The sequence below is a fragment of the Ascaphus truei genome, chromosome 3, assembly GCF_040206685.1.
Source record: "Ascaphus truei isolate aAscTru1 chromosome 3, aAscTru1.hap1, whole genome shotgun sequence".
Classification (NCBI taxonomy): domain Eukaryota; kingdom Metazoa; phylum Chordata; class Amphibia; order Anura; family Ascaphidae; genus Ascaphus; species Ascaphus truei.
The window spans coordinates 330,775,912-330,799,938 of record NC_134485.1 but is presented as its reverse complement, the minus strand read 5'-3'; the positions used below and the strand labels follow the sequence as shown (position 1 = coordinate 330,799,938).

At 42.6% G+C, this 24,027-nt stretch overlaps 1 protein-coding gene across 2 annotated transcripts in view; it reads left to right on the top strand.

The window, feature by feature from the left end:
• Window positions 1-5,856: 5,856 nt before the first annotated feature.
• The window catches only part of STAT6 (signal transducer and activator of transcription 6), a 206,826-nt gene continuing 188,655 nt past the window's right edge, over window positions 5,857-24,027 (top strand). For both annotated transcript variants that reach the window (XM_075591487.1, XM_075591486.1), the window contains exons 1-2: window positions 5,857-6,155; window positions 6,657-6,718. The gene's annotated coding sequence lies outside the window, so the exon portion shown is untranslated. The remainder of the gene's footprint in view (window positions 6,156-6,656; window positions 6,719-24,027) is intronic.

Sequence of the window (24,027 nt, the reverse complement as noted above, 5' to 3'; positions counted from 1 at the left end):
GGGGTCTTTTAAATATATATTCGCGGGGGCCTTTTCAATATGTATTGGTGGGGGCTTTTTTATTATGTATTGGCGGGGGCGGTGTATTTTTGGTATATATTTTGTGGGGGAGATTGAGTGAGAGTGGGGTAATTAACGGAAGGTAGGGGCGAGTGAGAGGAAAGAGGGAGGGAGTGAGGAAAAGAGGGAGTAAGAATGAGACGCAGGGGAGAAATGCATGTGAGGCGGGAGGGGGAAGAGTGAGTGAGATGGAGGGGAGAGAAATACATGGGTAGAGGGTGGGAAATAGAGGGGGCTCATGAGGTGTGAAATGAACCTAATATGTAGGGGGTTCCCTGAGATTTTTCGAAACACTTTCAAGGTTCCTCCAAATAAAAAGGTTGGGAATCACTGCATTACATTAGGTAAACAGTGTTATACATTATATATATAAAGATATCGCACGAAAAGTTAAAGATAAAATTAGTTATAGGCGTGTGTAACAGTTACAGACCACATAAAAATGTGAGAACCGCTTTAGTTTTGAAAGAACTTAGACTGGTTTTAAGAGTCTTCGGTAGGTTGTTCTACTTGTGGGGTGCATGGTAAGAGAAGGAGAAGCCGACAGATACTTTGTTGAACTTTGGGATCATGAAAATTCCCTTGGAGTCATATCTCAGTTAATAAGTGCTGTGTGTGATAGGGGTAAGGAGCTTGTTCAGATATGGGGGTAGCTTGCCCAATAAGTATTTGAAGGCAAAACAGGAGAGATGAACTTTGCGCCTAGTCTCAAGTGATGGCCAATCTAGTTATTTGAGCATTTCAGTAATGTGTGTTGTAGTTACATTGGAGGCATATTGAATTGTAGGGGGTATCTAGTTTGCTAAGGTGAGTTTAGGGTGCTGTACCATATACTATGTCCCCTTAGTCTATAATTGGTAGTAGCATCTGCTGTGCGATGTGCTTTCTGACCAGCTTAGCAGTTTAGCATAGGTTTTGGATATCAGTGTATCAATGTGCAATCCAAATGTTAAATGGGAGTCAAACCATATGCCCAGATACTTGAAACTAGTAACAGGGGCTAAGATGGTATTAGTGCTGGTTCTTATCTGAAGCTCTGACATTGGTAGCTTTAGAAATGTAGCCTTTGTCCAAAATACCATTGTTACAGTCTTGACAGTGTTTAAAAACAGTTTGTTTTGGGAAACCCAATTGTCAAGTCTCAAAAAATCAGATTCAAGTATGTGTTCAAGTTCAGAGAGGCTAGGGCTATGTGCATATAAGATTGTGTCATCCGCATACATGTGCATTGTTGAAGACTGAGAAGAGTAGGGGCCCCAAAGAAGAGCCTTGCCGGACACCGCAGGTGATATCCAAGGGGTTGGAGTTAGTGCCTGAGATAGACACATGTTGGGATCTGCCTGATTGGTAGGGATGAAACCAGTGTAGTCCCCTTTCCCTATGCCTAAGGGAACTATGCGGGCAACTACGCGTGCTGCTGTACCTGTCTGCTCACAGGAGGCCTAAGCCTCCACCTCTGGGAGCCTGGAGTGAGCTTTCTTCTTGTGTGAAGCGCCTCCACCTTGACAAAGCGCCTCAGCGCGAAACGCATAGGTGTGTGCTTTTAGCTCTTGCATGTTTCTTTTTTTTAATGATCCATTACATTTATTATTTTTTCATTCATGGGAACGCATTCTCTGCATTCATTTTCCTTATGGAAGTAGTGCTCTGCTTTTTTCTTTGTTTACCTGGGCACTCCAGTACCCAGGTGCTGCGTGGCGTGGTGTGTTGGAGCGGGTCCCACATAGCAGGGCCTCCAACACAAATCCCCTCTCTCCTAAAGGTCCTGATCCTCCTCGCAGCGTGAGCTATAGCCGGAGGGTCTCACACAATGTTTCAGGGTCCTGTGGCAGAGCGCCGCACGGCCGTCCGGTCACCGGCGCAGTAGTACAGTACCTAGTATAATGGGTAGCATCCCTATCTGGGGCCTACCCTACAACACTGACTTGAATATGGCTCAGGGCCAAACTGGGGCCTAGGGGGCAAGGTCTAGGCCTAGTCCAGGAAGCTACTGCTCCCTGGACACTACCTGTCTCCTCAGTGCCTCCGTCAGACTGATGTGCGTGCTCCCCGCACGCGGAGGATATCCTGTCCCTCTAACTGCTCCAATCCCATTCGCTAGGACAGTCCTACGTGGGCAGTCCCTCCCTCTAAGGATTCTGGGACATGTAGTTCCGCTGTACTCTATGCGGAGCCATTCTAAGATGGCCACCACACTCTTGACTCTGCGCATGGGCGCCTCACCGCACTGTGCATGCGCGACTTACAAAATGGCCGACCCTACACTCCCGACCGCACGGAGCTCCGGGCTATAGTCGGGCAGATCCTCGCACCGGAGGCAGTGTAGGGGACTTGGCTATACCAGTTTAAAGCATCTTTCCCTATTCCAGAGCACTGAAGCTTGTTTAGCAAGATAGCGTGATCAACAGTATCAAAAGCCTTCGCACCAGTAAGCTGTCCCAGTTTCATTCCACCCTAGATCCCATTGCAACGTTAAGGGGGGTAGTTACTGGGGCAGAAGCCAAATTAAAATTGGCTACAGAAATTAGTCTTGGTATAGTATTCGCTTAAATGGGAGTGAACACGAATTTGGATAGAATTAAGGGGGAAAAGATTTGCCTGTAGTTTTTGTCCCCACTTTTGAAAATTGGGACAATTTTGGCAGTTTTCCAGGTCTTAGGGATATGGCTTGCAGGCAAAATAGAGTTGCTTAGGAAAGCAAGTGGTGTGGCAATGGCTGGGGAACCAAATCGTTGGAACTTTGATTGAAGTAGGTCAGGTCCACATTGGCTGCTCAGTTTCAATTTCAGGAGTGCTTGTGTACAGTAATCTCCTTTTCTGATACTGGGACAAATTTTAAACTGTTGGCAGTGTTTGGAGAGGGTGGGTCTATGGGGGTACACCCAGATTGGGCTTCATGTTTGTAGATTGGGTAGTGTTTTGCTAATAAGTTAGTAGCACACCCCACAAAGTATTCATTGAATGCATTTGCAATGTCAGTGGGATTTGTCAGAGTAAATTCATCCTTAATGATATTACATGGTTGATGGCTAGAAGGCTGGAATATATTGTTGGTGACCTTCCAGAAATTTGCTGGATTTGATGTATTCTGGTTATTGTCAGAGTAATATTGGGCTTTTGCGTGTCTTGTTTGCCTTGTGCACATATTCCGCAGTTTATCTGTAGTTTTTAAGATCTTTGGTAGTGTCAGTTACGTTGTAGTTTTTCCACAAGGCATCCCTAAAGTGGTAGAGCACTATAAGGTCAGTTGTAACCCATGGAAGGTGCCCCCCCCCATACTCTTATTCTGTGTAGTGGGGCATGGGTATCACAAAGTTTTAGAACTGTGATTGGAAATAATTGAGCACAGAATCAGGGTCAGGTATTAAGTCTATTCTGTACCAAGGGCAGTTGGTAAGATCAGCCAGAAACTGTTGTCGGTTAAAGTTTCTAAATATTCTAGTGAGTCAAACTTTGGGGCCTTATTGGGGTGGTCTGATTTTCTTTACACAGTACACTATTGCATGGTCAAAAGGTGTGTACCCAGGAGGGTACATCAAAGAATCCCCTTATAGGCGCACCGCAGACCTAATAGTATAGACGGTCAGGGGTGGATGTAGTATGTCAAATAAACTTTATTAATTATGTAAGCGTGTAGTTAAAACAGTATATAGTACAATACCATATTCTGGATCCCAGAATATGGTATTGTACTATATACTGTTTTAACTACACGCTTACATAATTAATAAAGTTTATTTGACATACTACATCCACCCCTGACCGTCTATACTATTAGGTCTGCGGTGCGCCTATAAGGGGATTCTTTGATGTACCCTCCTAGGTACACACCTTTTGTCCGTTCAGTATATCCCTAGGCAGCAAGCAATCACCAACTAGGGGTTAGAGCGAGGTTTCTCTCTATAGTATCACTATTGCATGGTCACTGAAAATCTCAGGTAGGATACCAGAGGATTGGATTCTGCTTGGTCTAGAGAAGAGAATTCGGTCTAGCAAGGAATGTTTGGGAGATTTCAGGTTTGTCCTTGTGGGTTAGAAAATGAGTTAGGTTAGGTTAAGTGACTTGAGTTGTACCAGGATTTTGTTGTTTTTAGAATCAAGCCAATTGTAGTTGAAATGCCCAAGGTGGATGCCAGCAATTAGAACAGGATTAGAAAAGGGGAGGCAAATTTTACCAACTAGGATTTCAAAAGAGGGTGGACTTGGGGGGCAATTTAGCAGCATAGATTGTAAGGTGTCTGCAATATAAAATAACCCTCCCCTCCTCTCTTTGACCTATCTTTCCTAGAAATTGATTATCCCTGAATGGCGATAGTGGCATCAAGGGTTTTAGGAGTTGGCCATGATTCTGTGAGAATTATGACTTTGGGTTATGCATAAGGCACCATGCCCTTAGTTCATCCAGTTTGGGCAACAGGCTCTGGATATTTATACTGTCTCACTGTCTGTCTGTCTCACTCACTGTCTGTCTGTCTCACTCACTGTCTGTCCCACTCACTGTCTGTCTCACTCACTGGCTATCTGTGTGTCTCACTCACTGTCTGTCTCACTCACTGTCTGTCTCACTCACTCACTCACTCACTCACTGTGTCTGTCTGACTCACTGTCTGTCTGCCTCACTCAGTCTGTCTGACTCAGTCAGTCTGTCTGTCTCACTCACTGTCTGTCTGCCTCACACTGTGTGTCTGTCTGTCTCACTCACTGTCTCTGTCTATCTCACTCACTGTCTGTCTCACTCACTGATTGTCTCACTCACTGTCTGTCTCACGCACTGTCTGTCTGTCTAACTCACTGTCTGTCTGTCTCCCTCACTGCCTGCCTGTCGGTCTCACTCACTGTGTCTGCCTGTCTGTCTCACTCACTGTCTGTTTGTCTCACTGTCTGTCTGTCTCTCTCTCTCGGCCCAGGTCAAATTAAAGGAGCAGCCCCCCCCCCTTTATTAATCCACCCATCTTCCCCTTGTAATCCCCACATCTCACCCCCCTCCTAATTAATCACCACATCTCACCCCTCTCCCCAATTAAACCCCACACCGCACAGAGTATTGTGTGTTGGGCTATGGGGAGAGACAGAGGGGGGTGAGGGGAGGGAGAAGGGGGAGGAAGAGGGAGAGATAGAGAGAGGGAGAGGGAAGGAGAGAGAGAGGGGGGGGGGAGAAAGAGAGAGGATGAGGGGGGAAGGAGAGAGGACAGGAGGGAGATAGAGTGGGGGGGAGAGAGGGGGGGAATGAGAGAGAGAGGGGGAAGGAGAGAGGGGGGGAAGGAGAGAGAGGGGGGAAGGAGAGAGGGGGGGAAGGAGAGAGAGGGGGGAAGGAGAGAGAGACAGAGAGTGAGAGGGGGAAGGATAGAGAAAGAGAGAGGGGGAGAAGGAGGGTGTGAAGGAGAAAGAGTTAGGGGAAGGAGATAGGGGAAGAGAGAGATGGGAAGAGAGAGGAGAGAGAGAGAGGAGAGAGGAGAGAGGAGAGAGAGGAGCGAGAGGAGAGAGGAGAGAGAGAGAAAAGACAGAGAAGGGAGACAGAGAGGGGGGGAAGGGGGAGAGGGAGGGGGAGAGGACAGGGATATTGGAAGAGTGGATCTGTGTGCCTGCTGCCCTTGAGGATTGAGGGGTCCTGTTAGAAACTTGTAGAGAGTTGCCTGCCCTGCAGCTTGCTGAAAGGTGCCCACAGAGGTGCCTGTCAGGGGAACCTACCTTCTACCAGTCTACAGCAAGCTGCCTGGACAGGCACCCCAAATACACCCTCCAGCAGGCCACCTCTGTGGATTAGGCCAGTTTAGCTTTGCCGGCAGGATAGTGAGTGAGGGAGGCAGCAGCTGGGTGTCGGCAACGCCTGCCTTAGCGGTTAGCCACTAAGGAAAAGAAGCTTGGCTGTTATGTTATTTTTATTACATAGGATTGAAGGAGGGGGTCTCAAGAGCTCAAATGAATGCGGTTCAGCTCTGGAGACCCCAGCTTAAATCCTACTGTATGTAGTAAAAATAAAATACTCTATTTGATGCAAATCACAATTCCAATCTCGCCAACCTTTAGGTGGCACAAAAAAAAGGAGTTTTTCAGCCGCGATTTTCATCCCTTAAACCGCAGTCATTAGCAAAAATGTGAGTTTCACCTTTTTTTGACCTACTGCTCGGTTTGTTTGTGCAAGAGTGATAATCCTAGTAAAAAAGAAATTTACAGGCGATTTTGACGTTATCACGGCTTTCTGAATAGTTACACATGCAAAATCGCTTGTAAAGTGCACTTTACAAGCATTAAGTCAAATCGAAGCTACTAGAATAGGCCCCTTCGTGTCTGTCTGCAGACCAGGAACTCTAAACTGCAGACTGCCTGCAGGGGACTCGTTATTTCTTTAGGCATGAGTTAACTATTCGCTGTCCAAAGAGTCCTAAACTCTTGTTAACAGGGACTGACCCTTCTACAGACATTATAAATGTTATAACACTTATGTCTCTATACCTAATTTGGATACATACATATATTTACATTTTCAGAACATACACATATTTACATTCTTTTGTATGGTGAATAATGATGTCATTCTTTTGTATGGTGAATAATGATTGCATTCTGAGTGTCATTTTTAAAACTTTTCTTCATAGGGCCATCTCACAGACAACCACCAGGGTCAGAGGATGAGGATTCAGAGACGGAAACATCGCAGGTGACAGAAAATTAGACTTTTGTTATTCTTAATCTCACAGAGGTGGATTATTCAGATGTAGCACTTCCATCTGATGCTGGACTTTTATATAATACTGTGGTTCCTCCTCTGCTGCTGCTGTGGCCCATCTGTCTGCTCCTGTTGCCCCACCAGCTTCACCACCTGTGGCCCCTCCCGCATCGCTCATAATTCCCCACTTGTTATTTAGCCACCTGTGGCACGTTATTGATATTGTTGTTGTATATGAGCATAGTAAATACGTGATGGGCCCTTGCCGGGCGAGCATGCGCGACGGGGAGCTTGCGTGGCTGTCAACGTCATGTCACATGGCTTCGTGTTGTCAGCCGCTCGTGCGCATGTGCGGCCAGCAAGTGCTGATTGCTGCAGGAGGAGGGCAGCAGAGAGTGATAAGTATGCAAAACACGAAAGAGAAAGGATCCCTGTCGATGCACACTCCTGTACTAATATTGAAAAAATAAACACATTTTATTAAACATAGAAAGAAACACAAATGTCGTTTAAAACCTAACACTAGCGCTGTGTGCAAAGAGAATACATTCTATTCTCAATAGAGGAGTTGATCATTCAAATCCTGCAGGTAAGCTATATTTTTGTGGTCTTACTTCTGCTCACCACGATGGGGTTAATGAGTAATAACCCAAAGGTGAGCTATGGAATTGCAGTCCTTATGCTAATATATATTGCTAAAAAGGATTGTTGATACTTGTAACAGGGGACTTATCCCTGTTCAGAAAACTTGCCTCTAATCCAGCAATATGCTGGTTAATTGACCAGCACCTGGCAGATTGGAGGTTTGTTAGAGAAAAGGCTCCTCCAGAAACAGGAAGGAGAGACTCCTGAGCTCCCACGTGGGCTGAAACAGGAAGGGACAGAGAGGTCTTGAGAGCTGTAGACTGACAGCAAGACAACAAGAGGAGAAGATTTCTAAAACCTGAAAGCTGACAGTGCCTTAGGCTGTGAACCCACTGCGGCCGGCGACGCACGCGGCCGCGTGCCACCAGACCCTTAATCGAATGGTCCTTGCCCCCGCTGCCTCCTTCCTGCAGGGCTGACTGCGTACTGTGACGCGTCAGCCTGCTGGAGCTACAACCTCCTTGTGCTTTTCAGCGCTGACGCGTCACGTGGTACGCGAGTCAGCCAAGGAGGGGAGGAGAGCTGCTTGTGTGTCTGTTTTGTGCGTTCGGCTGTGTGTGTGCCTGAGTGCGTGAGTGAGTGCCTGTCTGTGTGTGTGCCTGAGTGCCTATCTGTGTGTGTGTGTGTGTATGAGTGCGTGCCTGTCTGTGTGTGTGCCTGAGTGCGTGAGTGCCTGTCTGTGTGTGTGAGCAGTTGAGGGGCTGAGGAGTTGAGGGGCTCAGCGGTTGAGGGGCTGAGGGGCTCAGCGGTTGAGGGGCTGAGGAGTTGAGGGGCTGAACAGCTGAGGGGCAGTCCCGCCCCCTCACGTCATGGCCACGCCCCCCACCTGTTTTGGCCACGCCCCCCCACGCCGGAAAAAGTTTCATGCAGACCGCAGGTTGCGGTGCAGGGAGTTGCACGCGCCGCCGGCAAAGCAAGACAGCTGTGCGGACGCGTGCAACAGGGTCTTAGCCTTAGGACAAAAAGACTATACCAGGAGAGCAGAGAAGGATTCCCCCCTACTGCTACCAGAGAGACATTATCTGTCGTATATCTGCACATATCAAACTATATGTTTGGGGCTGGGAAACATGCTATCTAAAAGGAGTTCTGGACTTCATATGTTTACCTAGAAATACTCCCAAGTGGTGCAGAAGCTTTGTTTAACCCCTTATTTGCATACGTTTCATGATTTTCAGGTGTTAAAGAAGCAGGCGCAATAAAAGCCGTATTTTTAGTTCACCTTAAAGCTGCAGTTCAGGCTCCCGTTTTTTTTTTTAACTTCAGTAGTTTCATGTGGGCAATTTCTACTTACCTAAAAAAAACTGCATAGCTGCCAGTCAATTCGTTCTCCGTCTATTGATCGGCAAAGTTTGGCGACATCTTTAAATATGGGGAATGTAAATCGTTTCTATAGGAACAAGCATGCTTGTTAAAATAGAATACAAGAAAATTGGTCTTTCAAAGTTGTTTTTTTTTAAAACAGAAAATGCTAAAAGTATTTTTTCTTACTACATAACTGATTTATTAAAAAAAACACACATGCAGGATATTGCATGAACTGCAGCTTTAAAACCAGTCTCTATTGCGTAACTCTGCACACGTCTCTTACAATACTCAATTGCAGAGTTTTGTGTATGTATTACTACAGCACTGAAGTCAGAGAGGGAATGTGGAGCGGATAACTCCCTAATAGGTAAGTGGTTCAATGTTTGAACTATTGGAATACTAGAACACTGTATTCATTCTCATGTGTATTGTACATTGGACATTTGCCTATGATAGAATCAGTTCTGGTGATCAGCTGATGATAGATATATGATCTGAAATTCATTACTTCAGCATTTGGAGCGAGTCAACAGGAGAGAGCTCTACATTCACCAAACCCCGTTTGATCCTTTCTTCCCACTCCTATAAGGTATATTTTAACCTCAGAGCGCTAGTATTACGTTTTAAACGACATTTGTGGTTTTTCTATGTTTAATAAAATTTATTTATTTTTCCAATATTAGTAGAGGAGTGTGCATCGATAGGGTCCTTTCTCTTCAGAGTTTTCCATATGTACCCTTCCCTGATAGCACCCCTCTAGAAAGTAACCACAAGGCTGTGCAGGGACCTTCTCTCTGTTGTGTACACATTTTTGAACCTAGGTTCTTTCTGGACCCTAGCTCGCCCTACACTATATTATGGCAGGATTCTTGACCACTAAAATTGATTCTAAGAATAGAAAATTGGAAGCAGAACAATTGTTTTCTCTGGATCAAGCTGAAGGAGTATCAAACCCATCAGCAGATATTAAGACGTATTTCTCCAACTTAGAAAAAAGGTTTAAAAAGGAGACAAGACTGTGGTGGGAAACCTCCAGTCTACGGAATTACATCAAAAATGACCTCATACCAAGGGGGTTACATATCAATATTTTCCCAGCTTTTGGGGTTCAAGACGAGGTGTTCACCAAAAATGGGAAAGTATACTCTCAAGATGCTAAAAGGATCTAATGTTACTTTTGATTGAGTACGAGTCTTCCAAATTGGAAGAAGCAACTGTGGAGTTGGATCTAGAACTTAAACAAATAGTTAAGTGGGACAAAGATCTTGATTTTTTTTAGATTTAGAATCAAAATTAAAGGAAAACATAAAAAAATGTACTAAAGAAATTAAAGAAAGAAAACACAAAAAATTCACGAGAGACGTAAATGATTACAAAATGGGGAAAATATACAGGACCACTAAACAAACACGTAAAGAGTACCATGACTCTTCCACGGAATGGGAAAATTTCGATACAGATGATAACAGCCACATCAATCCCACTGGCGTAGAGAACTTCCACGGGAATCGTCTGGTGATGACGGCAGTAGCACGTCACAAGCGCGACTGAAACAAAGGTTTCAGTCATAGAAGAGTGTGTCGTGGCATTATGTTTCATGGTGAATAACTCTCAAACAGAACGCTAAACTAAGATGTGGGCCGGTCTGGGCAACCACTAGTTCACGGCGAGGATGAGGGAGCGGGATACACAGTATGCAAAAGAATGAAAGAAGGAAGAATGAAAACAAAATAGGTAGCTCTAACTCTGTAGGTGTAAATAGCTACTAATCAGTATTTGTAGTAGTAGAACCTGATACTCTATATGTGCAGTAGCATAGGTTGGCAGCCTGAGATATCACTCTGACCCCCTGGTCAGAGAAACATAGATGAACACAAAGAATAGATATCTGTGGTGCCTAACATATAAATATATGTCAAATAAAGGATATATACAACCAGGGCCGATGAGTATCCAGATCCCAGGAGTGCTCCAACAGGTTTGTATTCGTGCTTAAAGTGAAATACAAACAAAGTGCATAGCATAATACTGCGTGGTAAACATAATAAACATGACAAACTAACAAACAGCTGAGAATTTCAACAAGTGAATTGGATAATTAATAAAACATTTAATAAAAAAGACATAAGAAATTAACTCATAATTATGGACAAAATGACATGAATAATATAAGTATGCAAAAGAATGAAACAATATATAGTGCAATACTGTAATTAAAACAGCGGGTGGTGCTCAAAATCTTCAAAGGTTATACTCACATAGGTATGAGTAACCCAGGCACATCACACTCAGTATTTAGGTGTGCAGGAACAGGTCCGGTGTATACCAGGTAACCTCTTAGTTGAGATGCTGTGTGGATGTCCTAGGGTAGAAGATAGGAGAACACCATAGTGCAGACTATATGTATCAAAATTTAATAAGGACGAAACTCTCCAAAATGTGCTATTAAAACAAACATTGGGCATAAATTTCGGAGTGACGACGTAGGAAAATAATGGTATATAGCGCAGGACTCTGCAACATAGAGGCAATCTCAGTAAGTGTTGCGGTCAAATTGTCAGCGTCCCGCGTGTGCAACAGTGTGGCAAACGCGCGTGCTTCACGTAGGAACGCTTCTTCAAGGCACGTAACTCATAGGTCCTCCCATAAGTGATATTGACACGGGTGGACTTTGCAGGGAGCGTATGAGCGCTCACAATCTAATACATGAGCTTACTCATCACTCCTCCTTATCGTATAAAGTAGAACAGATGGGATGCTTCCAAAATTAGAGAGAATTCCTCCACGGCATGTATTAATGATCAGGATGACAATGGGGAGTCCATGAATATTAAGGCATATATATGGCAAGGGCTAAGTGTCAAGTGGGGTCCACTTGACCTCCACAGCTTAAACACTATATAAACCCAACCAAATAACCAATATTTGAATAGCAAAAGCACAGGTATACATATATATATATATGTTAGGGCACTGCGGCCCTTTACCTTGGTGCTTAGCAGGACCTCCAGACATCCAGGGCGTGCAGCCCATCCAGGTAGGTAAACAGCAAGAAGCAGGATGATGATGAATCGCACAGCCACGAAAATCCAATTCCCTTAACAGGACCGGAAGGTATGAGACAAAAGTACACACTCCAATGATACAATAGGTCTGGTTTAATGCAGGTGGGTACAGCAACAGGACAACACGAACGCACCTACGCGTTTCGTGCACAAAGGCACTTTATCAAGGTGACAACATAACACATTGCTGCTTAATTTATACTCACTTGAGTTGTATCCCGTGCTACCGGGTGTGATGTCATCAACCCGCATCTCAAATGAGTCGCGGTGACGTGGCGTACACATCAATTGGCCCGGCAAGTCAGGTGGTATGCTAATTCTAACTTGCTATCTATTTTTTGTAAAACAAACTTTATTGACAAAAAAACGAACGGCGAAATAAAAACATTTACAAGATTAAAAACGGGATAAATAATGCTGAAGCAGCGAACTGGCATGAGTATAGTCAATATAAACGAGTTGATTAGGTTAATACAAGAAGGGGATTTATGATCGTGATGTTATATTACTAACAACCCCTCTTGTGATCATTAATGTAATATATATTGACATATACTCATGCAAACAATGATGGTTACTTTATAGTTCATGGAGAGAACATATACATAGTTCAGAAGGGTATATTAAAAATAGCAACTATATAATTATAATTCATAATGAATCCTATCAATTTAGTGCAATAATTATTTTTATAGTAACATAACCAATGAACTATTATAGAATGACCCCACATATAATATTAACTAATGTAATGTAATTCTGGAAAACAATTAAGAAATACAGGTATACATGATGCAAAATATTATACGAGTATAACTGATGGAAAAGAGCATGAACAATGGTTGGGAAAGCAAACAAAATATTGAATTTAAATTGTTTTGATTGATTCAATAAGAATCACTAATATACAGGCAATAAATTAATAAATGAATATTAATGTTATTATATACCAATTGTAGTAATTAATTTGAATAAGGAATTATTGAAATGTGTTTATAATCAAAACAAAATATATATAAAAAATAAAAAATCATTTAAAAAAATGACTTATATCCCAATCAATGTTCATGCCAAAAGGTTCTCTGGTTCTCAAGGTAAATATCCAGTAGGATTCACGTCTGTCCAACATCTTTACTCTATCCCCACCCCTAGGGGATACAGGGATGTGTTCAATACCTTGAACCGAAAGGAGATTCACATTACCATGGGGACAATTTGAAAAATGTTTTGGTACGGGATGGTTTTGGTCTTTATTACAAATTAGTCGGAGGTGTTCTAAGACCCTAATTTTTAATTTTCTTGTTGTCCTCCCGACGTATTGACGTCCACAACCACATTTAAGTAAATAAACAATGTGTGTGGAGTTACAGTTAATAAAAGTTTGGACGTTATATATCATCCTTGTAACCGTTGATGTGAACATTTTACTTTGATTCATATATGTGCATGCTTTACATTTGGTGCACGTATACATTCCTTTTGGTAATGATGATTTTATCTCTTCTCCAGCCGTAAATAAACTGGGGGATAGTGTATTTGCTATTGTTTTTGCGCGTTTGAATATAATATTAGGACCCAAAGACACATATGGTTTTAACACAGGATCTAGTGATAAAATATTCCAATGTTTTTTGAAAATGGCTTTGATAGATTGTGCTTGTTTACTAAAGGGTGTAATGAAAGATGGACTATAATTGGATCTTGATCTCTTAACAGATTTTTGTCTAAGATGACTGTTCCTGTCCATGTTATAAACCTCTTTTAGTATTCTATCTAAATCAGTTTTTTTATAACCTCTCTGTAGGAAACGAACATATAAATCATTTGACTTTACTATGAATTCATCATCATTAGAACAATTGCGGCGGGTTCTAATAAATTGGCTTTTAGGTATTCCCATGAACGTGGCTTGAGGATGACAGCTGCTTGCTCTTAAAAAAGTATTACGTGAATTAGGTTTACGGTATAATGTGGGCTGTATAGAAAGTGCCGTGTCAATATATAAACATAAATCTAGATAGTAAATGTGTTGAAAGTGATAAGAAAATGTGAAAGAGAGATTAAACTCATTGTCATTAAGTGCAGAAATAAACTCCAAAAGTGTGGTGATGTCTCCCTCCCAAATAAACAGAAGATCATCAATATAGCGCCTATAAAAAATTATGTGCTCCCTATATTTATTAATTTCTCCAAACACGTGGAACGACTCCCACCACCCCATGAAGAGGTTGGCGTATGATGGGGCGAAACTTGTGCCCATAGCCGTTCCACGTGTTTGGAGATAATGAATCCTATTTGGAATTGGATTTTCGTGGCTGTGCGATTCATCATCATCCTGCTCCTTATCGTATACAATGCAGTTGATCTGTTAGAAATACCAACTGTGGTCTATTGAGCGATCGGACACGACCAACAGTAGTCTCATCTCTACAGCCACCCACAGATACTGGGATATTTAGCTGCTTTATTTTTGCAGCGGGTATTTACCTATCCCCTTTGCAGGGACATTATCACAACTTATTCTCTACATAGTTACTCACTGCATTCGAGCCTTATGTGCGATCCATGCAGCTGTTCCTCACATTAACCCTCCGCAGTAGTAACTATACCATGTACCCCATACTGACGGAACAGTGGTTATTACTCCCTCATTGGAGAATAATTTTCTGCTCAGTGATACCGCTACACTACCTGCCTAATTAACACTGTTGGCAGCTATATTTACCTATCTGCATTTCCTGGGGGATGCCCGCCTTCACTATGACATTTGTATTGTAGCAGGCGAGCTCTGATACCTCAGCTGTACACATCTGAGTATTACCGCATCTCCTTACAGGTTATGTGTCAATGATCAATCCCTTACTCAGTTAAACTTTTGGGGATTAAGGTAATCACCACGAGCAGAGTTCATCTGCCTCAGGAGCAGTTTACACTACAGCAGTGTTATCAGCAATTGTCCCTTCACCATATACCCCAATAGGCTGTTACGTTTCAGCATTAGATTTCTGACATCCTGTCACTCGTGGATCCACAGAGCTGATACAGCGATGTTACTATGATTACAGTCACTGTCAGTGCTGTTTATTTATTTTTTTGTATCAATCTTTTTTATTGGCATCAATACTTACAGATATGGGTACAGTATAGTCATCGGCACATGACTTCATAACTTCAGTTGAAACAATTTGGTGTTAGCCAATATAATTTTCTGTTTAGGGGTGAGGGTAGAGAGGGGGGGAAGCATGGGGGGGGTAGACAAACAGTGGGGAGGGGGTGAGGGGCAGGGAGAGGGGGGCTGGAGTGAGGAGGGGGGGCATGGGAGAGGGGGGGTCCCCGCGGATTACCATCACCTCCTCTGTTACCGCTATAATCTCGTCCCTTCTGTTTTAATGTAGGCCCAGGCCCTGGGGTCCTATCCAGGGATGCCAAGTATTCCAAAACTGCCGCATTTTTTTGTGTAGCATGGCAGTTAGCTTTTACATTGACATTACTTCGTCTATCCACCTAATGACCGTGTTTCTCGCTGGGGCTTTAATCAGCTTCCAGGCTGCCGCTATTGAGCATCTTGCCGCCGTCAGAATTGCAGAGACCAATCTGCTCATCGGTGGAGGCAGGTCATCAAACGGTTTGTTCAGCACCAGGGTCAGCGGGTCCAGGGGAAAGAGGATCCCCGTTGTCTCGTAAAGTAACATCTGGATCTTTGCCCAGAACCTCTGTATCTCTGGACATGACCACCAAATATGGGCCATGTCTCCCTTTTGACCACATCCTCTCCAGCACGTCAGGTGTGCTGGGGAAGATCTGGCTCAGTCTAGCCGGGGTCAGGTACCACTGGAATCGAATTTTGTAGATATTCTCTTTTGTTACTGTGCAGATTGAGGTTTTTGCCGACATCTCCCAGATGTCCTCCCACTCGTCTTTTTCAATTTGTATATTGAGGTCCTCTGACCATTTTTGCATATAGTGGTGGGTCGGGGGTTCTGATGCTGACTCTATCCCCTTATAAATCTCGGATATTAGGCCTCTTTGATACCTGCCTTTACTGCATAGGGTTTCGAATCTGGTGGGTGGGGGGAATTTGGAGTTCTGGGAGAGAGAGAGCAGAAAATGTCTGATTTGTAGGAATTTGAACAAATGGAGATTTTGTGATTGGTATTTGTCTCGTAATTCCTGGAAGGTTAGGATCTCTCCATTCTTCGGCAGATCGGCAATCAGTCTTATTCCAAGACCCTGGAATTTGTCAAATTGCTTTTTAGAACACCCGGGCGGGAAGTTCGGGTTGCCAAAAATAGGGGTGATTTGAGACGGGGTAGTTAGTAGGCCATATTTCCCTTTGTTTTTGAGCCATGTGTCCCACGTGCATCTCATTGCTCCTAGCTCAAACCTCCTCGGTCCTCTTTCCTTTCCTCCCTGGGACCACATCAGGACCTGAAGTGTGGATGGGGCAGTGTTGTTTATTTTTAAACCCCTACATTTTATATTCGTTGATGACAATAAAGTATTTGAACACATTCATTAATCATTCTGTGATTGAGTGCTCGGCTACTAGGTTTACCTTTTCTCCCTGTACTTACCGTCCACTATATCCCAAGAAATAAGAAGACTTTTTTCTATGTGAAGGTTGAGTGGGGTCGCGTTTGCTTTATCTATATAACATTATTATCACTTTCACCTATGTTTGCAATTGTGTGATCTGTCCTTTGGCTGGAGTGTCATGTTTGCTTTATACCACAGGGGGTCACTATTTATTTCTTAGTGCTTCTCACTTCACCACTGAATTCATATTGGCACACTGTCCTAAGCGCCAGTCCTGTTACTTTTGTGTAGTACAACCACTAGTTCAATCAGAACTTACCATTAGGAGGCTAGGCTACATTGCACACTGATGGTGCTTCAAAGCAGAGAGAGTAGCCTTGTGTAGGTGCTCAGTACTACCCAGCATCATATTAAGTCAGTTAAATTATGTTGTGGGCCAACCTGAGCAACCACTAATACCAGCTAGAATTGGGACACAAAAGGAATAAGAATACACTTTACCTATCTTCCTCGATATAAAGCAAGGGCAGTGGCAGAGTATTACAGCAGCCTCTAAGGTTAAAATATACCTTATAGGAGTGGGAAGAAAGGATCATACAGGGTTTAGTGAATGTCCTCTCTCGTTGACTTACTCCAAGTGCTGAAGTAATGACATTTCAGATCATATATCTATCAGCAGCTGATCACCAGAACTTATTCTATCATAGGCAAATGTCCAATGTACAATATACATGGGAATGAATACAGTGTTCTAGTATTCCAATAGTTCTAACATTGAACCACTTACCTATTAGAGAGTAATCCCCTCCACATTCACTTTCTGACTTCAGTGCTCTATCTCTCACACCCCCTCCTCTGCCCTCCCCTATACGCCACCTCTCTATCTCCCCCGACAACCTCACCTCTTTCTCCCACACAACACTCAATAACACCAATCCCCCACTACACACTAAGTCCCCCCAATACACATAACTCTCCAATACACATAACAACCTCCTCCCCATACACATAATAAACAACTTCCCCAATACTCATAATACCCTCCCCCCAATACACATAATAACCCAACTCGCCCAATAACTAACACACATCAGTCACTTATTGTTGAAACCTGTTGTTTGACACATATGCCTAAACTTTCTGTTCGCTACTGCCTCATTTTATTACTACAGCAATTACCAGCCTCAGAAAATAAAGGGATGCTTATTTTTCTGCCAGTAGCTTCTTCTTTATAAACTCCATTATTAATGGGGATGTTTACTGTTAATAACTGTAAAAGCTGTGTGTATGAAATACAAATCTACCGTATCACATTTGTCACATATGTAAAGGAGAAGTGAATCTCAGTGTGGTGCAACAGGAAACTATTTAAAGTCCAATGTCAGATAAACATCATCTGAATCGCTCTTATATAGCTTGGGATGAAATGCAATCCTGAGCTGTATAAATGACCAAATTAAAAAGTACTGGAATAGAAGCCAATATGTATCCCACACATGTGAGGTAACCTGTGGAGTCAAAGAACAACCAGCTACTCTAGGTCAGGTCCGTGTATCTTCCATAGGCAGTGAGCCAACAACAGGAGAAAATCCACTTGTACTCACGGACAGCTGTTCATATTTTCATCCTGGCGTGCATCCCGCCAACGTAGTCAAAGGTAGAAGAAAAAAGAAAAAACAAGAAGCACTGCAACTGAAGACCTGGAGGCAGATCAAAATGTAGAAAAATAAAAAAGTTTTATTCAGCAAACAATGCCCATGAGAAAACTAAAAGGCACTCTGACCCGTTTCCCGCCGACCTGGCGCTTTATCATAGAGTGCTGTCTACAAGTACACTGGATCCTTATGTAGTGAGAAACCGAGACCGAATGCGCGTGTATCCCTGTCCGGCCAGGTAACGTGACCGTCAATGTTGGTCCAAACCAACCGCAGAGATAACCGTCCCCCCAAAAACCGGGGACCTCAACCACAAGAGTAATTTCAGTGTAAATAACAAATGAATAAAATACAAACAAATCTACAATGTTAAAAAATTTTAAAAAAACGGAGGATGTTAATACATGTAAATGAAATTGTACAACATGAACGAGATAATCTTCCATGAAGGGGAATGAAAATGAGTCAGCAATGAGTTAACAACAGACATAACACCGGACGAACATGAATATGTATAAGTCCACAAAGGGAGTAATAGTTATTGAAACAGACATTGCCCAATTGCAATAAATAATGCAATAGCTAAGGATATAGTACCTCTGAAAATAATAACAGAGGTAGCATAAATATTCCCTTAGAACAAATAATGTTACAAAACGGCTCTTGCTAATAATAGCCGTATAGAGCACATTCTGTTTAAATAATGCTGTTAAAAGCTCCTGATCGGAGAATATATCTCACCAACTTAAGACACACTTGCTTAAACAAGCATATGAATAGCACTGTGGATATTCTGAACACATGATACATAAAGCTTGGCCTGCAGACGCACTTACCAGAACTCCCTCCTACTGTCTCTGTACGTTCTCCCTACCTACGAATTAGACTGTTAGCTCCTCGGGGCAGGGACTCCTCTTCCTTAATGTTACTTTTATGTCTAAAGCACTTATTCCCATGATCTGTTATTTATGTTATCTGTTATTTATTTGATTACCACGTGTATTACTGCTGTAAAGCGCTATGTACATTATTGGAGCTATATAAATAAAGACATACAATACAATACCAATCTTTTAAGTGTTAAACTGTCTGTTGACAAAGCACTGCTGATAATAGTAACACTGAATCGCAAAGAGGAAGCAAAACTGTAGCAAAATGCTACTCAAAGAAGGCTTAACAAAATGAAAGTAGCAAATGTAAAGCAATCTTTGAAATGAGATATACAGCAGAGACTGCGACTATTCTAACACAAACCAGTGGCAATCGCCAAAAAGACCCAGGTACACTCAGGTACATGCTGGATACATGCCTTAAACTAGCCCCAGCATTTCTGCATTGATTAATGGCCCATCAGATTAACAGCGGTGGTCCCTGGCAGTCTCATTCAAACTGAATGGGACTGCAAGGGACCGCTGCTGTGTTAATCCTATGGGTCATTAGTCAATGCAGAAATGCCTTAAACTAGCCCAGCACATACCCAGAATGTACAGCAGTAACAAGTTTATAGTTGTGAACAACTATTTCAATAAGGATTGCAAATGAAATGGAAATAATCTCAAAATTACCAAACCAATTACATATTTCTATAGCATAATAAATATGCCAGTCATAAGAACATAAGGTAAGGAACAAACTTTTTCCATAGGAGTTTAAACTTGTCAAGTAGCTTAGATTGTCTTGAAATCACAAAATCAATAATCATGATCTCAATACAAGGAATATGACAATCTACCACCCAATATTGGTTCAGAAACATTATAATAAAGTGACGAGCATATTATTCCACTAAGTTTCAGATATCACAAACCAAGAACACAGCAATGCTAGTATTCTATAGGCTAGTGGAGTGGGAAGGACAACCAGAAAAAAGGATAAATGGAACGAAGATGGTATCACAAAAAAGATTGTATCACAAAAAAATGTTTGATATCCCACTCTGTGTTAATACCTTTTGGGGATAAAACATCAAGAGCATGTATCCAGTACATTTCCCTATGATTGAGGAGTTTGAGTCTATCCCCCCTCTTACTGGCATAGGTACATGTTCTATTCCCAAAAGCTGGTTCACCCTCATCAACAACGGGATTCAAAAAACAGGGAAGGACACAGAGATTCATCAAAAAGAGGGGGAGGGAACCACAGGGGAGCCAGCAAGAGGAAAAAATATTCCTAAATTCAATTCTAAAGATAATAATGTAATAGGTGTGCGTTCTCTGGGTGCTCCAGGGGTCATGTTTGATCCTTTTATTTAATAAATAAGTTCTTTTCTGCAACCATTAGCCTCCTCCTTTTTTGCTGGCAGTGCACTGCCTTTGTTCATCTACCTTACCTTCGCTGTTCGGTGGATTGCACGCTGTTCAAGATACCTGATGGGTCTGCTCCTCTGGAATTATAAGTGAGTGTTCTTTACATACTATGCCTAGTTATTATGGTTGGGACAATCTCTGTACTGCTCATTGTGCTGGTTAAGCACTAGGTACTAGTCCCTTGCCCTATTAGGGTATGTTTCCATTGCTCACCATCATATTGGAGTGTTCCCTACGGAAGAATCATTACAAAATTATTGGGACTCGCATGCTTTGACGCACCGGTTATCCACACTTTAATAATGTAATTAAAGCTGCAGTTCAGGCAATATCCTGCATGTGTGTTTTTTTTAATAAATCAGTTCTGTAGTAAGAAAAAATACTTTTAGCATTTTCTGTTTATAAAAAAACAACTTTGAAAGACCGATTTTCTTGTATTCTATTTTAACAAGCATGCTTGTTCCTATAGCAACGATTTACATTCCCCATATTTAAAGATGTCGCCAAACGTTGCCGAGCAATAGACGGAGAACGAATTGACCGGCAGCTATGCAGTTCTTTAGGTAATTAGAGATTGCCCACATAAAACTATTGAAGTAAAAAAAAAAAGAAAAAAAAAAAAAAAGACTGAACTGTAGCTTTAATATCTTTGAAAAATCTTAACAGTGGATCAGCTAAGCTGGCTAAACAAAGGTTTAAATTTCGCCCCTCAATGTCAATTTAATTTGTTTGAAACTATTATTAATTTGCAATTGTTTGTTTGCAAATTGTCCCTCAAAAAGTATTTCTCCAGGTTTTAGGATGATTCCGATGCATTTTCTCATATACCAAATGATGATTTGTGTGAAAAACGTGGCCCACCTGTAGTGGTTACTGACTCGAACAGCAAATTAATCTTGCTCCCCCCCCAATTAATGATAGACGAGACAAGGGAGAGATCCCATACGGGACACTGAGGAGGATGGGACACCCTCCCCCCTCCCCCAAATCCCCCCCCCTTCTTTTCCCCTCTCTTTTTCTGTTTCCTCCCCCCCCTCTTGCTAGCCCCTTCGACCCAGGAAGAAGGGCCGGGGGCATTGTGACGGTAACTTTATGACAGGCTATTAATAATACACACCAAAAATATAACTGGGTTGAACTGAACGAGGCTTAGATATGATAAAATATAATTTATTCCTTGAAAAAGATGAACACACGAGATTATACAAATAACAGACAAAATATAGGCACTTACTTTAAGGTTAGGACAAGAAAGCCATCAGGATACAGGATGGGCCATTTCTTCCATAATTCAGGTTCAGATGTGGACATCACGACAATACATGAAGACAATTGAGTAAGGGGTGATCCTGGTTTAAATACCATTTCAAAACCCATCTCTTAACCCTAGGCGCCGAGCTGGCTAGAAAAATCTCTTTGAAGTAGATTTTGGCTTCCCTTGTAAGTGTGAAGTACCACACTTAAAAAACACTCAGCTCCTTTGTTCCTGACCCTAGTATAAACAATCAGGGCAGTTAACCTTTGATCACTTTTGATCACCGGGCTATGCTAAATCTTCAGGATGCCCTCCCTGCCCTATTAGCATAGCAGATTGAGTCTGCATTTTAAGAGCAGATCCAAAATCCCATATACACTTTAATATCTTCACATATTAATATGTTCCTTTCTGGTGGGTCCAGTGGGTCGAAATCTGCCAGTTATTAATGCCTACAGTGACCGTACATATTGGCCAAATTTCAACTCTGCGACCTCCAGAACCGGAGATACAGAAATGCACTTTAACACATTTTTAAAATACAGGATTCTTCCCTTTAAAAAATGAGTCTCTGCTTTTCACTCGTTCCCCATTGAAAACAACGGGCTCTGCCGCCATGGACTTCAATGGAGCAACTCCGCCGTTGCAGTCAATGGGGTTCCCCGCCATAGGCTTTCAATGGGGTAACCGCCGCCATTGAAGTCTATGGGAAAAACCACAAATCTTTACCTTTGCCCTCACTCTGTCTGGTTGATCAGAGGGGGCTGGGAATGGCCATGCATTAAAGCCGGAACCTTGGCTACATGCCACCCAAATCCCATCCCTCTGGTCATTTCAGAACCGGAGATATGGACTTACATTTTTCAGCATTTCACACTTAGTCGTTTTTACGCCATGCGGCTTTTCCCCATTGGAATCAATGGCCGGCGCCGCCATAGACAATGCATGGCGCACGCCGCCATTAGATTCAATGGGACCTCCGCTCCGCCATTGAAGTCAATGGCGCGACCCTCCTTTTCCGCTCGTCCCCTTACGGGGGTCTCTCATTCCTGGACCCAGTGTGGATCGTGTGTGGGGGTTCTTAGGAGCTAGGGGAAAAAAGGAACTTTATTCCCAGGGGCCCTAGAACCTAAGATTCCCACGCCAATTGTCTTTGAACTTGACCGAAGTGATTAAACTCTTTTCAAAGACATTGTATCTGCTTTTGCGGTCTGCGGTTTGGATGGCTGCCAAACTGTTCCTCGAGGCCGGCGTTGAGGAATCTCCATTGAAGTCAATGAGCCCATTGATTTACAATGGGAAACCGCCGCTCCTCCTCTCGGACGCCACCTGCTGGTCGTCGCTGGAAAACAGGTCCAAAACCGCTACTTCTGCCATTAGAACGCATGGAGGCTCAATGGCGACCTATGGAAGGCTGCAAAATGGAGCCTGAAAAGGCGGGAAAAGGGAACAAAGGGCTATAATCATTAAATTAACATTAACCCCTTCCCTCCCGCATCAACCCTAGTGTATGTGTGAGTGCAAACACCAGGATAACACAATACATTTATACAGGGGAATAAACATTTGGATACTGAAGCAAGGCAAAAAACACATTACTGGACCTCAGTCCAGTTAACCCCTTGCTTCCCAGGTGAGAGTAGAGGGTGGCCAAATGGGGTGTAACCCCTTTAATCCCGGGCCAAATCCTTTCTCTCATGACAGGCATGTCGAGACTGTGTCAATAAAAAGAAAAAACCCTGTATTAGGCTAAGATATATTTGTCACACTGTATGCTGTATCAATGCCTAATAAAAAAATTTGAAACAAAAAGTCTGCCTTTTGTCTTAACATTTCCAACAATATGTCTATTAAAACGTTTGAAAAACTAGTTGAACAAGATCTAAAGCTACTGGCCAAGGGCGTTACCTTCTCCACACCACCTTTTAAAAATCTTTCAGATAATGAATCCACTCAGATTTCAATTCTAAAAAAAGATAAATCTCTGATAATAAAAATGCGGACAAAGGCGGTGCAATCGTTGTGGAAGCGGCCAGCTATTACGAGAAGGAGTGCCTAAGGATATGAGGAGATCTTACAACTTATAAACCTTTAAAAAAGGATCCTACATCAAATTATAAGAAAGAATTGTTGGAACTGTTAGACATGGGTAGGTTTCTATATGCCCTCAACAAAAAAGAGCATGCCTTTTTAAACATTGAATATCCGATAATCCCCATTTTTCCCCATCTCCCAAAGATCCACAAGTCACTTGGAGCACCTCCGGGTCGCTCCATATTGGCTGGTATTGGATCTTTGGGAGATGGGTTATCGAAATACATTGATGGCTTTTTGCAGCCCATAGTAAAATTCTTACCGTCATTTTTAAGGGACAGCACAGATCTCTTGAATGCTATTAAATCAATTGAATGGCAAAATCCATACAGATGGTTAACAATGGGCGTTATGTCATTGTATAGTATCATTGCCCATGAAGATGGCCTCAAAGCGGTAGATTGCTATCTTGGCAAATCTTCACTTTCCATAACTT